Source organism: Salarias fasciatus, chromosome 2 (genome assembly GCF_902148845.1).
Source record: "Salarias fasciatus chromosome 2, fSalaFa1.1, whole genome shotgun sequence".
In the NCBI taxonomy this organism is placed as follows: Eukaryota; Metazoa; Chordata; class Actinopteri; order Blenniiformes; family Blenniidae; genus Salarias; species Salarias fasciatus.
Window position 1 is genome coordinate 329,563 of NC_043746.1, and position 13,696 is coordinate 343,258.

At 41.1% G+C, this 13,696-nt stretch overlaps 1 long non-coding RNA gene across 1 annotated transcript; it reads left to right on the forward strand.

The window, feature by feature from the left end:
* The first annotated feature begins 10,226 nt into the window (after window positions 1–10,226).
* LOC115402094 (uncharacterized) lies at window positions 10,227–13,143 on the forward strand. Its single transcript, XR_003933080.1, has 3 exons — window positions 10,227–10,384; window positions 12,653–12,720; window positions 12,990–13,143. It is a non-coding gene; the product is annotated as an uncharacterized LOC115402094 (long non-coding RNA).
* Window positions 13,144–13,696: the final 553 nt, after the last annotated feature.

Sequence of the window (13,696 nt, forward strand, 5' to 3'; positions counted from 1 at the left end):
GCAAGGAGGTCCCGACCAATGCCGCTTGCGACTTTAATTTTGGCTAAGTTCATATTTGAGGGTACTGTTCGTTTATTTTTTATTTCCATTACCATTTTATGAAAAGTGGAGCCAACATGGTCCAGAATTCTGTATAGAATTCTGCTGGATAGCCATCTGGACCTGGAGCTTTATTGTTGGGCATATCCTGCAGAGATTTATGGAGTTCATCCACTGAAAGAGGAGAATCCAACACTATTCTATTTTCATCTTTCAGTTTTGGAAGGTTAATATCATTAAAAAAAGTATTAATTTCCTCATCTGTTGTGTCTATTTGTGATCGGTATAATCCTTGATAGAAATCTCTAAAGATATTATTGATCTTGTCTGGGTCATGGCTGATGTTTCCTTCTGAGTCTTAAACAGCTGGAATCATGTTTTTCTCCTTGTTTGTTTTTAACTGATTCACCAGGAATCTTCCAGATTTATTACTATGCTCAAAGTTCTCTAAACGGAGTCGTTGGACCAGGAATTGTGTTTTTTTTATCTAGAATTTCATTCAGTTCAAGTTGAGCTTTCCTTATATCCTTCAGTATGTTCTCTTGTGGGGAGACATGATAAGCCTCCTCCAGCCATTTATTCTGAATTCCAATTCTAAAGTTCTTGAAGCTTCTTTCTTTTTCTTGTGTGAGGAGAAGGAAATTATTTTTCCCCTCATCACCGCTTTCCCTGCCTCCCAAAGAACACATGCTGAAGTATCTGGCAAGTCGTTACTTTCTAAATATATAGACCATTCTCTTGTTAGATAGCTAATAAACTCTGGATCTTTAAGTAATGATGTATTAAATCTCCAGTTTCTAGTTGGTGGTTTATTCGTCTTATTTCTGAGAGTAAATGAAACTGGTGCATGATCACTTATGATGATGGGATGAATTTTGATTTCTGAGATGTCATTCATCAGTGTGCTGCTCGTTAAGAAATAATCTAATCTAGAGTAGGAATGGTGAACTGAAGAGAAGAATGTGTATTCTCTTGCAGTGGGGTGGTGAGAGCGCCAGGCATCGCAAAGACCAGAATCCTTCATGTACTGTTTCACAGTTTCTGAGGATTGCCAGAGTCGTTGGCTTCCTGTGGTACTCAGTCTGTCCAGCTGTGGGTCAGAAACCATGTTGAAATCCCCTCCTATAATCAATGTGTGACCTGAGTGATCATCCAGTGAGAGAAGAGGGAGTGAAAGAAGGAGGGGTCGTCAACATTAGGTCCATACACGTTAGCAATGCAGAATTTAACATTCTGGATAGATAATGTGATAATAACAAATCTGCCTTCTGGATCTATGATTGAACTGTCAGTAGAGAAGTTTAACCTTCTACTGATAAGAGTTGCTACTCCTCTTTGCCTGGAATTGTAACAGGCTGAGTACACCTGTGGAAACTGTTGATCGGAGAAGATCTACTGATGAGTTTGTTAGATGAGTTTCCTGTAATAAGACAATGTCTGCCTGCAGCTCCTGAAGCCGATGGGTAATTTTTAATCTCTTTTCCCTTGTACCAGCCCCACGGATATTCCAGGAAACGAAACTGAGAGTGTTCATGACTAGACAGCTATGAGTGTTACATGCATTTCACTAAACCTGGTGTCTGAATGGAGCCCGTTGTTTACTGGTGTGCACCCTGCATGTCAGCTGAGTGTGCGTTCTGAATCTGTCTATCAACATGCTTAGAGTGCACGTGAACCTGTACAGTGATGTGTGTCAATAAGCCGATGTCCCGGTGCGCCCTGCGTGTCGGGTTACTATGGTAACGGGTGCAGCTACAGTGAAGCGTGAGAGGGTGAGAGTGAAAAAGGGTGAAAGGAGAAAAAAGTGAGAGTGAAAAAAGAAACAAATGCTTGAGAAAACACATCCAGGGTGAGCAGTGCAGTGGAGACGGGCAGTGACTGACTATTAAAGCTGGTGTCCGGAGTTTCCGTTCGTTTCCAACGTATGAATCATTTTTCAACAGAGCTTCAATGTGTCAGTCTGGTTCATACTACAATATAATATTAGCTTAAAGCAATATAAAAATGTATTTATGAGCCCCGCCTTCGTCTCATAGACCCCCATGTTATCCGAAAAAGCGCCGGTCAGCGTCAGCCAATAGATTTCGAGCTTCCACATTCTCGTGTTGTCAATCAAAGTGTGGAGCAGCCAGAGAGCACGGCCGCTCGCCCAGCAGAGGAGAGTTAGCTCTGCAGCAGATATATCCACTGTCTGCTGAACATCCACCGTAAACAGCTCAACATGGAGGATGCTGCAGGACTCAGAGGCTCTCATTTTCACCCGACAGATAATAGCGTGCACAATTAAAGGGGCGTGGCTTGGTCGCTCATGAAAGTAGAGGGAGGGGGAGCCTGAGACGTTGGATTAAAAAAAACCTCTCTCTTTCAAAACTCCGGACACGAGCTTTAAAGGGGCTGTATCATGCAAAATTCACTTTTTGTATGTTTTAACCTTGTTATATGGCTATGTTCTCACCAAAAACACCCCCAAAGCATTTTTTTCCTTCGTGCCTTCATGTTTGAGCTTTCCTCCAGTTTCTGCTGCTCAGAGAGGCAGCCCCTCCCGCACCCGTGAAAACGCTCTGTTTTCCCACGTTCACGTCACACTGTGAAGACGGCTCCCCTGAGACCCCCCCCCCCCCCCCCTCCCCCAGGCCCTCGGCAATCAGCGTTGCCGCTTTTTTCTAACTCTGATTACGGAGATAAAATTTAACCATCGCCTGAAAGCAACAGTCAAGCAAGAGCAAGAGTCTGAAGGGTCTGAAGGGTCTGAAGGGTCTGAAGGGTCTGAAGGGTCTGAAGGGTCTGTGCTTGGTGAGTTTCTAACAGGAAAAGACGTTTTCGCGTGTATTTCCGTGTAGAGAAGCTAGAGCTAAAGAGCTAAAGCTAACCCTTGGAGACGCTAACGAAGTGCTGATTGGTTGAAGTTCGCTGTCAGTCAAAGTCCACAGGGGGAGAGGCGGGATTTTCAGTGAAACGGAGCGTTTTCTCTTCCGGGTTTCAGAATTAGCCCCAGAAAATCTTTTATTTCACACAAAATGACTTTTCCTTTGCGCCAAAAATAAACTATTACCATGTTAATGCCATTTCTAGGGTTTGGACGAGCTAAAAAAGCAGGATACAGCCCCTTTAATTAATTTATTCCTGTTTTATGTCTCAATATTTACAGAGTGATTATGGGATAGTGAGAATGCAGCACCTGAGATCAGTAGAGCCACGGAGTGATGTTTGGGTCACGGAACAGCTGGCCGTTGATGAATAATTTATCCACGGCGATGACGGCGCGGGAGCCCTCCGAGATGGATTTTTTCCTGATCGGGACCAGAACTCTGCGCCGATCCAGGATCTCCTTGGGGAATTGATGGTTCACGCCGTAGTGGGTTCCCTTCAGCTGCCGGCCCTGGCTCTTCACCTGCTCCTTCTGTTTGAAGTTAACGAATTTGGCCACGATGGGTCTGGGTCTGGACTCGCCGGGTCTTCTCCCTCCCAGGCGGTGGATCCTGTGGAAGGAGATGTTTTTCACCGCTTCCTCCGGGAGCTTCAGCTGCGTTCTGATGAAACTTTTCACCGTCGCCTCGGGGTCCTCCTCCGTCTGCTCCGGGATTCCAGAGAACACTCAGTTGTCCCTCATGCTCCTGGCCTGGAGATCCATCACCGTTTCTTTAATCTTCTTGTTTTCCTCTGACAGTCGGGTCATCCCCTCCGTGAGGGTCTTCACCGACTCTCTGAGGCTGACGTTCTCCGCCGCCAGCGCCTCGACCTGCTGCTGGCTGAATTCCAGCGACTCGCGCACAGCCTGGAACTCCTTGTGGAGGATTTCCAACAGGTTCAGGCGAGCGTCGAGGCTGGAAAGTTTCTTATCTATGGAGATAAGAACGTCCGTCGAGTCGTTCAAACCCAGCAGACACACTACGTTGTATTAACGTTGGTTCTTGGTTGGATATGGGTTGCAACGTTGGACAACCAAAAGCCAACGTTGATACAACATCTAAAGCTTACGTCAGTTAAACGTAGAAATTTTAACGTCAATCTGACGTTGTCATTTAGTTGGTTTCAAGTTGCGTTGGCCAGTAACCAACATCCAACGTCTGCTCAACGTTGAGTGCTAACGTTACATTGACGTCAGGTATATTACCAAAGCCCAACGTCTTCTAAACATTATATTGACAACATCCAAACAATGTTAAATTCCAACGTCAACCCAACGTTGTACTTTAGTTGGTTTTAAGTTGTGTTGGCAAGTAACCAATATCCAACGTCTGGTCAACGTCAAAGGCCAACGTCAAAATGACGTAGAATACTGACTTTCAGTTGTTGGGTTTACAACCAAAGCCCAACGTCTTCTAAAAGTTATATTGACAACATCCAAACAATGTTAAATTCAAACGTCTACCCAACGTTGTACTTTAGTTGGTTTTAAGTTGTGTTGGCAAGTAACCAACATCCAACGTCTGGTCAACGTCAAAAGCCAACGTCAAATTGACGTTGAAGAACGATGTTCAGTTGTTGGGTTTACAACCAAAGTCCAACGTCTTATAAACGTTATATTCACAACATCCAAACAATGTTAAATTCCAACGTCAACCCAACGTTGTACTTTAGTTGGTTTTAAGTTGTGTTGGCAAGTAACCAACATCCAACGTCTGGTCAACGTCAAAGGCCAACTTCAAAATGACGTAGAATACTGACGTTCAGTTGTTGGGTTTACAACCAAAGCCCAACGTCTTATAAACGTTATATTCACAACATCCAAACAATGTTAAATTCAAACGTCAACCCAACGTTGTACTTCAGTTGGTTTTAAGTTGTGTTGGCAAGTAACCAACATCCAACGTCTGGTCAACGTCAAAAGCCAACGTCAAATTGACGTTGAAGAACGATGTTCAGTTGTTGGGTTTACAACCAAAGTCCAACGTCTTATAAACGTTATATTCACAACATCCAAACAATGTTAAATTCCAACGTCAACCCAACGTTGTACTTTCGTTGGTTTTAAGTTGTGTTGGCAAGTAACCAACATCCAACGTCTGGTCAACGTCAAAGGCCAACGTCAAAATGACGTAGAATACTGACGTTCAGTTGTTGGGTTTACAACCAAAGCCCAACGTCTTCTAAACGTTATATTGACAACATCCAAACAATGTTAAATTCAAACGTCTACCCAACGTTGTACTTTAGTTGGTTTTAAGTTGTGTTTGCAAGTAACCAACATCCAACGTCTGATCAACGTCAAAGACTAACGTCAAATTGACGTTGAACAACGATGTTCAGTTGTTGGGTTTACAACCAAAGCCCAACGTCTTCTAAACGTTATACTGACAACATCCAAACAATGTTAAATTCCAACGTCAACCCAGCGTTGTACTTTAGTTGGTTTTAAGTTGTGTTGGCAAGTAACCAACATCAAACGTCTGGTCAACGTCAAAGGCCAACGTCAAATTGACATAGAATACTGACGTTCAGTTGTTGGGTTTACAACCAAAGCCCAACGTCTTGTAAACGTTATATTGACAACATCCAAACAATGTTAAATTCAAACGTCTACCCAACGTTGTACTTTAGTTGGTTTTAAGTTGTGTTGGCAAGTAACCAACATCCAACGTCTGATCAACGTCAAAGACGAACGTCAAATTGACATAGAATACTGATGTTCAGTTGTTGGGTTTACAACCAAAGCCCAACGTCTTATAAACGTTATATTCACAACATCCAAACAATGTTAAATTCAAACGTCAACCCAACGTTGTACTTCAGTTGGTTTTAAGTTGTGTTGGCAAGTAACCAACATCCAACGTCTGGTCAACGTCAAAAGCCAACGTCAAATTGACGTTGAAGAACGATGTTCAGTTGTTGGGTTTACAGCCAAAGCCCAACGTCTTGTAAACGTTATACTGACAACATCCAAACAATGTTAAATTCCAACGTCAACCCAACGTTGTACTTTAGCTGGTTTTAAGTTGTGTTGGCAAGTAACCAACATCCAACGTCTGGTCAACGTCAAAGGCCAACGTCAAAATGACGTAGAATACTGACGTTCAGTTGTTGGGTTTACAACCAAAGCCCAACGTCTTCTAAACGTTATATTGACAACATCCAAACAATGTTAAATTCCAACATCACCCCAACGTTGTACTTTCGTTGGTTTTAAGTTGTGTTGGCAAGTAACCAACGTCCAACGTCTGGTCAACGTCAAAAGCCAACGTCAAATTGACATAGAATACTGACGTTCAGTTGTTGGGTTTACAACCAAAGCCCAACGTCTTCTAAACGTTATATTGACAACATCCAAACAATGTAAAATTCCAACGTCAACCCAACGTTGTACTTAACTGGTTTTAAGTTGTGTTGGCAAGTAACCAACATCCAACGTCTGGTCAACGTCAAAGGCTAACATCAAATTGATGTCGAATACCGACGTTCAGTTGTTGGGTTTACAGCCAAAGCCCAACGTCTTGTAAACGTTATACTGACAACATCCAAACAACGTTAAATTCCAACGTCAACCCAACGTTGTACTTTAGCTGGTTTTAAGTTGTGTTGGCAAGTAACCAACATCCAACGTCTGGTCAACGTCAAAGGCCAACATCAAATTGACGTAGAATACCGACGTTCAGTTGTTGGGTTTACAACCAAAGCCCAACGTCTTCTAAACGGTATTTTCACAACATCCAAACAATGTTAAATTCCAACGTCAACCCAACGTTGTACTTTAGCTGGTTTTAAGTTGTGTTGGCAAGTTACCAAGATCCAATGTCTGGTCAACGTCAAAGGCCAACGGCAAATTGACATAGAATACTGACGTTCAGTTGTTGGGTTTACAACCAAAGCCCAACATCTTCTAAACGTTATATTGACAACATCCAAACAATGTTAAATTCCAACGTCAACCCAGCGTTGTACTTTAGTTGGTTTTAAGTTGTGTTGGCAAGTATCCAACATCCAACGTCTGGTCAACGTCAAAGGCCAACGTCAAATTGACATAGAATACCGACGTTCAGTTTTTGGGTTTACAACCAAAGCCCAACATCTTTTAAATGTTATGTTGACAACCTCCAAACAATGTTAAATTCCAACGTCACCCTGACGTTCTCATTTAGTTGGTTTCAAGTTGTGTTGGCAAGTAACCAACATCCACCGTCTGGTCAACGTTAAAGGCTAACGTCAAATTGATGTAGAATGCTGACATTCAGCCGTAGGGTATACAACCAAATTCCAACATCCTCTGAACATTACACAATGACAACGTCAAAATAACATTAAATTCTAACATCAAGTCAAGTGAAGTCAAATTTATGTCTATAGCACATTTACAGACAGCAACAGCTGAAACCAAATTGCTTCACATAAAAACAGTGCATAAAGAGCTTGATAAAATATATATACAGAGGGTAATTAAATATGATGATAATAATGAAAAAGCCTAACTTATCTATGGGTTGGGCTGGTGGCTGGACACTTATTTAAAAGCAAATGAGAAGAGGTGGGTCTTGAGGAGGGATTTAAGGACCTCCAGGGTCTCAGCTGCTCTGATGTGAGGTGGGAGTGTGTTCTCGAGTTTGGGGGCTGCGACCGCAAAGGCTATGTCTCCCTTGGCCTTTTGCCTGGCCTTTGGCAACACTAAACACCGTTTGTCAGCTGACTGCCGCTCTCTGAACGGGTTGTAGTAGCAAAGGAGTTCTTCATAGGGAGATATAACTGGACATCTTCAGCAAAGCAGTGGAAGGAGATGTTTGGTGCATAATTGTCCCACGGTAGAGCGCATGTGTCTCAGGTGTGAGAACTGCAGGTCTGCTGTTTACCTGCTGTGATCATGTGACCTGATTCAACAAACTTTCCCTCATAATCTCTTTATCACATTCTATTCCACAATGCTATTAAATGTGATTTTATCGTCTTATTGTCTTGAGGGAGACTCTGTGACTGGAGTGAGTAATTATGTCCAAAGATCGTCCCAAAAAAAAAAAAAGTCAGCGACAGTCAGCCCTCCTGGGCTCTTTGGTGAATTAACGTCCGAAAGTGTCTGCTGGTTATAGGATGTAATTTAGGGGGAAAAAAAACTTACAACGTCCTCATGCTATCCACTATAAACAGTGAGAGAGGATCTCCATCACAGCAGAATATCACAGCTTCATGGTCGCGGTCGCTTTTACAGTGCAGCTATTCTCAGATGGCTCCACATTACCCATCATGCCCAGCAGTGAAGAGAGCCAGAGTAAAATTTGCTGTTATGTTGGCCATTTTTACAAGTGATTATTTTCATACCGATGCTGATCTGTCACAGTCACCATGAGTGAAAAGTCTGAGACTTTCATCAGGTCGCAGAACTCTTCTCTCAGAGGCTTACGATCTCTGTTGGTCAGTGTTGCCCAGTAGAACTGAGCTTCATACTGTGTGTATATTTTATAAATGTGTTTTAATTTATTTTCGTTTATATTGTGGTTTTTATTTTTTTTATTCATTTATTCTCAGACACTGTGAAGAAAAAAAAGAAACTAATTGGTTGTTCACGATGTCTGTGAGACTTCATTCATTTCATTGGTTGCTATGTAGAAATACTGAAATCCTATTGGTTGGAGGGAAGCTAGTTCCCGCCCCGTCTGGTAGCAGCCAGTTGATCCGGACGAGCAGAGAGGAGACACACAGGAGGAGGCGAACTGAGAAAAATCATTACTTTAAGGACGAATGAAGAGCTGGAAAAGCTTTGAGCCATCCATGAATGCACTTGGAAGCGAGGAAGCATCCAGGAAGTGATGCTAAAACTCTCCGAAATTCTTGGTGAGTGATATTCTCAGCTCAGCTAATGAGCGCACGTGTCTGATCAAGCTAGCTGCTGCGCCCTGCTGATGGCGGGCTTGCAGCATGTGTTTTTTTTCTTGTCATCTTGGTTCATCTGCTGAAACGACAGTTACTGCTAGGATACAGTTGATAGATAGATTTATTTAATTTTAAAAGACATTTTATTGTGGTTTGATTATACTTTGGGATCTCTGATGTGAGCTGTAGCTTAATTCAGTTGTGTTTTGCAAAATCACCAGTGCAATTTTCTTGAGTATTGATTTGAATTAACTGGTTTGATTGTTTTGTGAAGAGATTTTGCCAGTTTGTTTGTAAAATATGGGTTTATAATGTTTTTGTGTGCAAAAAAGTTGCAATAACTATAAAAACTTAATTTGTTAGAGGTTGTGCTAGAAAAATATTCTAGTTCATGATTTGAAATACAAACAATGGATTTCATGGTAAAAATTTGTAATCATAACTCATGGTTTAAAAGAAACTGAACCCATCATCAATTCATAGGTTAAAAAAAATATTCTATTTGAGTTGATGTATTGGTTCATAAAGACAAGTAAGTCTTGAAAGGAGTGAATAGAAATGATTGTTACTGTGTTCTTTACTAAGTAGCATGCAGAAATTTGAATAACACAAATGGCCATATGCTCTGTAACATCCTGTGTACAATAAGGTTTTTATTGTCATGCAGGCTGGGTTTTCTTTTGTTCCCTTGGTTGATAACCACTGGTACGCTGAACCCCTGGATTGAACATGGATTCCTCCTTGACCAAAGAGGTGACGAGCTGTCCCAGAACCTGAACCTGATCCTGATACCCCGGTGGAGGAACAACCCCATTCCTCACCTTTATCACTGCCGTGCCGGTAGGACCCTCGAACCGGTGACTTTCAAACCCCGACACAGACTAGATAGTGGGGCAGATAACTGCAAATTACAGGAGAATCGTTCACTTGTGGAAACAAGCACCAAAATTGGCACACATGCTCCTTGGGCATTGCTTTTTTGATAAAAGCCGTTAGCCACCAAAAATTTCATGATGGCGGCCATTTTTCCTTTACTCCCACCATAATGAAACTTAACATGGTGAAAGCAAATATGTATACAAACATTTTATGTATTACAATTTTTATTGACAAACAAATTTAAGTATGAAAATGAGGTGTAATCCTGGTCCAAAAAATGAATGGAGGTCAACGGAAGGTCGAGTTTGGATGGCCAGTGGAACTGCCTGATGAGTCGGATCCACACCAAAATTGTATGCGTTTTAAATTGGACCAGGGTACACCCCTCCAGTGAGTTTTACTGCAGTAAAGTGGAACAAATAAAACTAATGGGGGCAAGTGCTGAGTTGGTAAGGTTGTGCTCTGATTAATTACAGTTGTCATTTGTTTCATTGCTTTAGGATTTCACAGAAAAGTTATGCAGATGCTTGTGGAGATCCGAGACATGTTGAAGGAGCTGAAGGTCATTCAAGCATAGCCGCAGGACACAGCTCTTCCTGACAAGGCTACAACAGTTGAAGAACTTAAAAGTCTTGACGAGTCGCTGAACTCGGTGGAGGAAAGACAAAAACTGGTAGGTTTCATATCTGTTGTGAAGTCTTGCGCAGTGAGAATAATATAATAATGCATTCGGGTGTGCCAAGATCAGATCATGACTTTCAGGACAGGGTGACTGAAAATTTTATGTTGGCAAATTCCCATGTATGTTGGTGCAACATGTACTTGAACACCTCTTCTATAATGAAGCACCAATGATTTGTAGTATCCATACACCATTATCGCATAAAAAGGCAACGAACGCAGGTACCCAAATCCGCATTTTTTAAGGGGACGGACACTCCAACACGAACATGCATCCTATTGAGACCAACTGCTGGGTGTTCATCATGGTACTGATGGTGTCTTTCTTACATGTTTGTGACCCAAAGTAATCTTTTCGTGTTATAGAACACCAAAATGCAAGAAACTTGCAAAATATCAACTGATTTTATGAGTAATTTCACAAAATTTAAAAATGTCATGCCGTGAATAGACTATATCTGCCCCCATTGTTCGTCAGAGTGAAATCTCGCTGCTCTAATTTAGTTGAATATCAAACAACAACCTTTCAGTTTCTCCATTTAAACATTTATTCCTCATTTAACTATGTTCCTTATCAATTGTAGCTTAAGTAACGATTCACAAGAAAAGGGGGACGGACGCTACGCCTGATGACATATTCGTACAAAGACCATTTAAACAGTGATCTCAATGGGATTGATGGTGTTTTTCTGCAAGTTTTTGTCCCAAAGCAAGCTTTCAGTGTTTCAAAATGTCAATATTCAAGTAAATTATAAAATATCATTTGATATTGAGTGTCGTTTGCATCGTTGATGAGTATCATCATGTGATCATGTTGTCAACACGGTCAATGAATCATACTAAACGCACCACAGTTAGTTACATGTGTATCTTACTGCCATTAAATCAGTTAATATCAGACAACAATTAATTTTTTTCTCCAGTCGAACCTTTAACCCTTATTTAATTTCCATCATAGCTCATGTAACATCATGTAACAGACCATGCAAAGGAAGGGACAGACACTACACAATTTAACACAAATGCCTTCCTGACACAGAAATAAGCAACGCATTTTGATGAAATTGTGCTTCAACAATAAACAATGATAAATAATGCACCAATTACAACTGGTAATTGAAGGTCAGAGAATAAGAGGGGACGGACACTACTGAGGGACGGACACTACACAGCGACTAATGTGGCCCCGATTTCAAAAATTAGATGGGGAATCATGTTTTCAAACATATTGTTGCTATTCATTAAGCAAAGATGCACATATGAACAACCATAGTTCCCCAATCCTTCTTGATATTACATGTGAATCAGGACAGAACATTCGGGGGACGGACACTACAAATTATTTTACACATTGCACTAATTGAGGGATGAGTGGAGAGTTTTTCGCATTCACCGTATTTGGTGATAAAGACTGGTCATATTTCTATTAATTACAAACAAATGCACATAATAAACCCATAATTCCTATTATATCTTCTTGGAGTGGTTGGAAATGTGACAAATAAACAACATTATTGGGTCTTAAACAAATTTCTGTAACAGCATATTGGTTCGCCAGAGCTGGCGTCATTCGGTCAAATGTGGCTCGATCTTCACAAAACAACCTGCAAAAGAAACTAGAGACATGCTGTTATTAGGCATTATTCAAATAACGTGGCCATAACACATTGGTAATATTTTGTTTAAAACATAAATCATTATCTCTTTGCAATGGAATTCCGTAACATGAAAAATGACCCTTCAATACATTCATTTGTGGCAAATAATTTCCAACAGTTTTGTCGAAATTGGTGACAAACTGATTTTTGTAGTTTAGTTACATGCTAGATTGAAAGCAATATTGGTCACAAAACCTAGGCATTGGGTTTCAACACAAATCATTGCTGTAACACTGCCCTTAGGGAAAATATCATCCGATCTTGGCACACCCGATTCCTCTGAGCATTCCTCACTGATTGCATGTGCACTAAGGACGGGATTGATGTAATTTTGTGGTGGTGTATTTTTTCCCTTTTTTTTTTTTTTTTTAAAGTACTGAAGATAAGCACCGAATTTATAACTATTGTTTGGTCATAGGTGGACTGATATCATTCGGTTGGTGCCAACAAAGCACCGTGGTTCGGTGCCCAATCCTACTGGCAATGTTAAGACTACAACATAATGCATTTTCTCATGTGTACTGTTTGAATCATCTTGTAACACAGTCATGGGGATATACTGAACACTAACCTTGTTTAACACAGATTTTCTCCAATTTCAGATTCAACGCTTGGCAATGGTAGACAGAGGAACGAGTATGGAAACCAATGTCAAATAGGTCATGGACAAGTAAGTTTAAGCGATGCATGTGTAGCAAGCCGTTAGTTCAGCTGTACACTTTCTGTAGAATCAGACCATAGGCCCCGCCTACACAAGCTGTAGCCACCAGGCACTCGCCACCCCACCACAGTTACTTGTGCACATGTGAAATTGTGAAGATAAGGTAAATCAAGCCTTGCACAGATTTGGCGACCAGATACATTTTAAGAATCCATGATTTGCCCTGGAACACTAGATAATTGCTAAGTTAATGTATAATTGTATCCTTATTCCCACAGGTTGATGACGCAAGAAGTCCAGGCGGAGTTCAACTTATGTGGAAGGGGACCTACAAAGAAGCTAGCTTTATATAATGCTGTTTTATATGCGCAGTTTATAGTCATTATTTGCACTGTTTAAAGAATTCTAAAGAGTAAATTTGTGACCTACATTTTTGTGTGCTCAAGCTTTTTTTTTTTCCTTGACTTAAAGGTATAATAGACGATGTTTTAACCAATGACTGGCGTGATGCGAGTCTCAACTATTGGTCCTCTAACATGTCAATCATGCTGGAGAAATGCTTGCGTAACGCCGTCAAGCGTGCTCGTAGGAGCAGCAGAGCCGGTAGGATGGTCTGGCGCATGCACGTTTTTCAAAAAGCAAGTAAGAGACATTTGGCTTCGACTTTTTCGAGAAAATCGTCCATTATACCTTTAAGTGTCTGTTCAGTGTTGGAGGTTAATGTTATCCCGACATTGGATTTTGACGTCAACCCATCATTCAAAAAGCCTACATTCAAAATCCAATGTCTATTTAATGTTGGAGGATGTCATCAAACCTACATTCAAAATCCAATGTCTATTTAACGTTGAAAGTTGACTTCAAGCCTATGTTAGGTTTTAACGTAAATCCAACTTTCTATTTGCATCATAATCCAATGGTAATCCAGCGTTGGAAGGCCAACGAATATTCAATGTCTATTTAAAGTTAGAAGTTGACGTCAAGG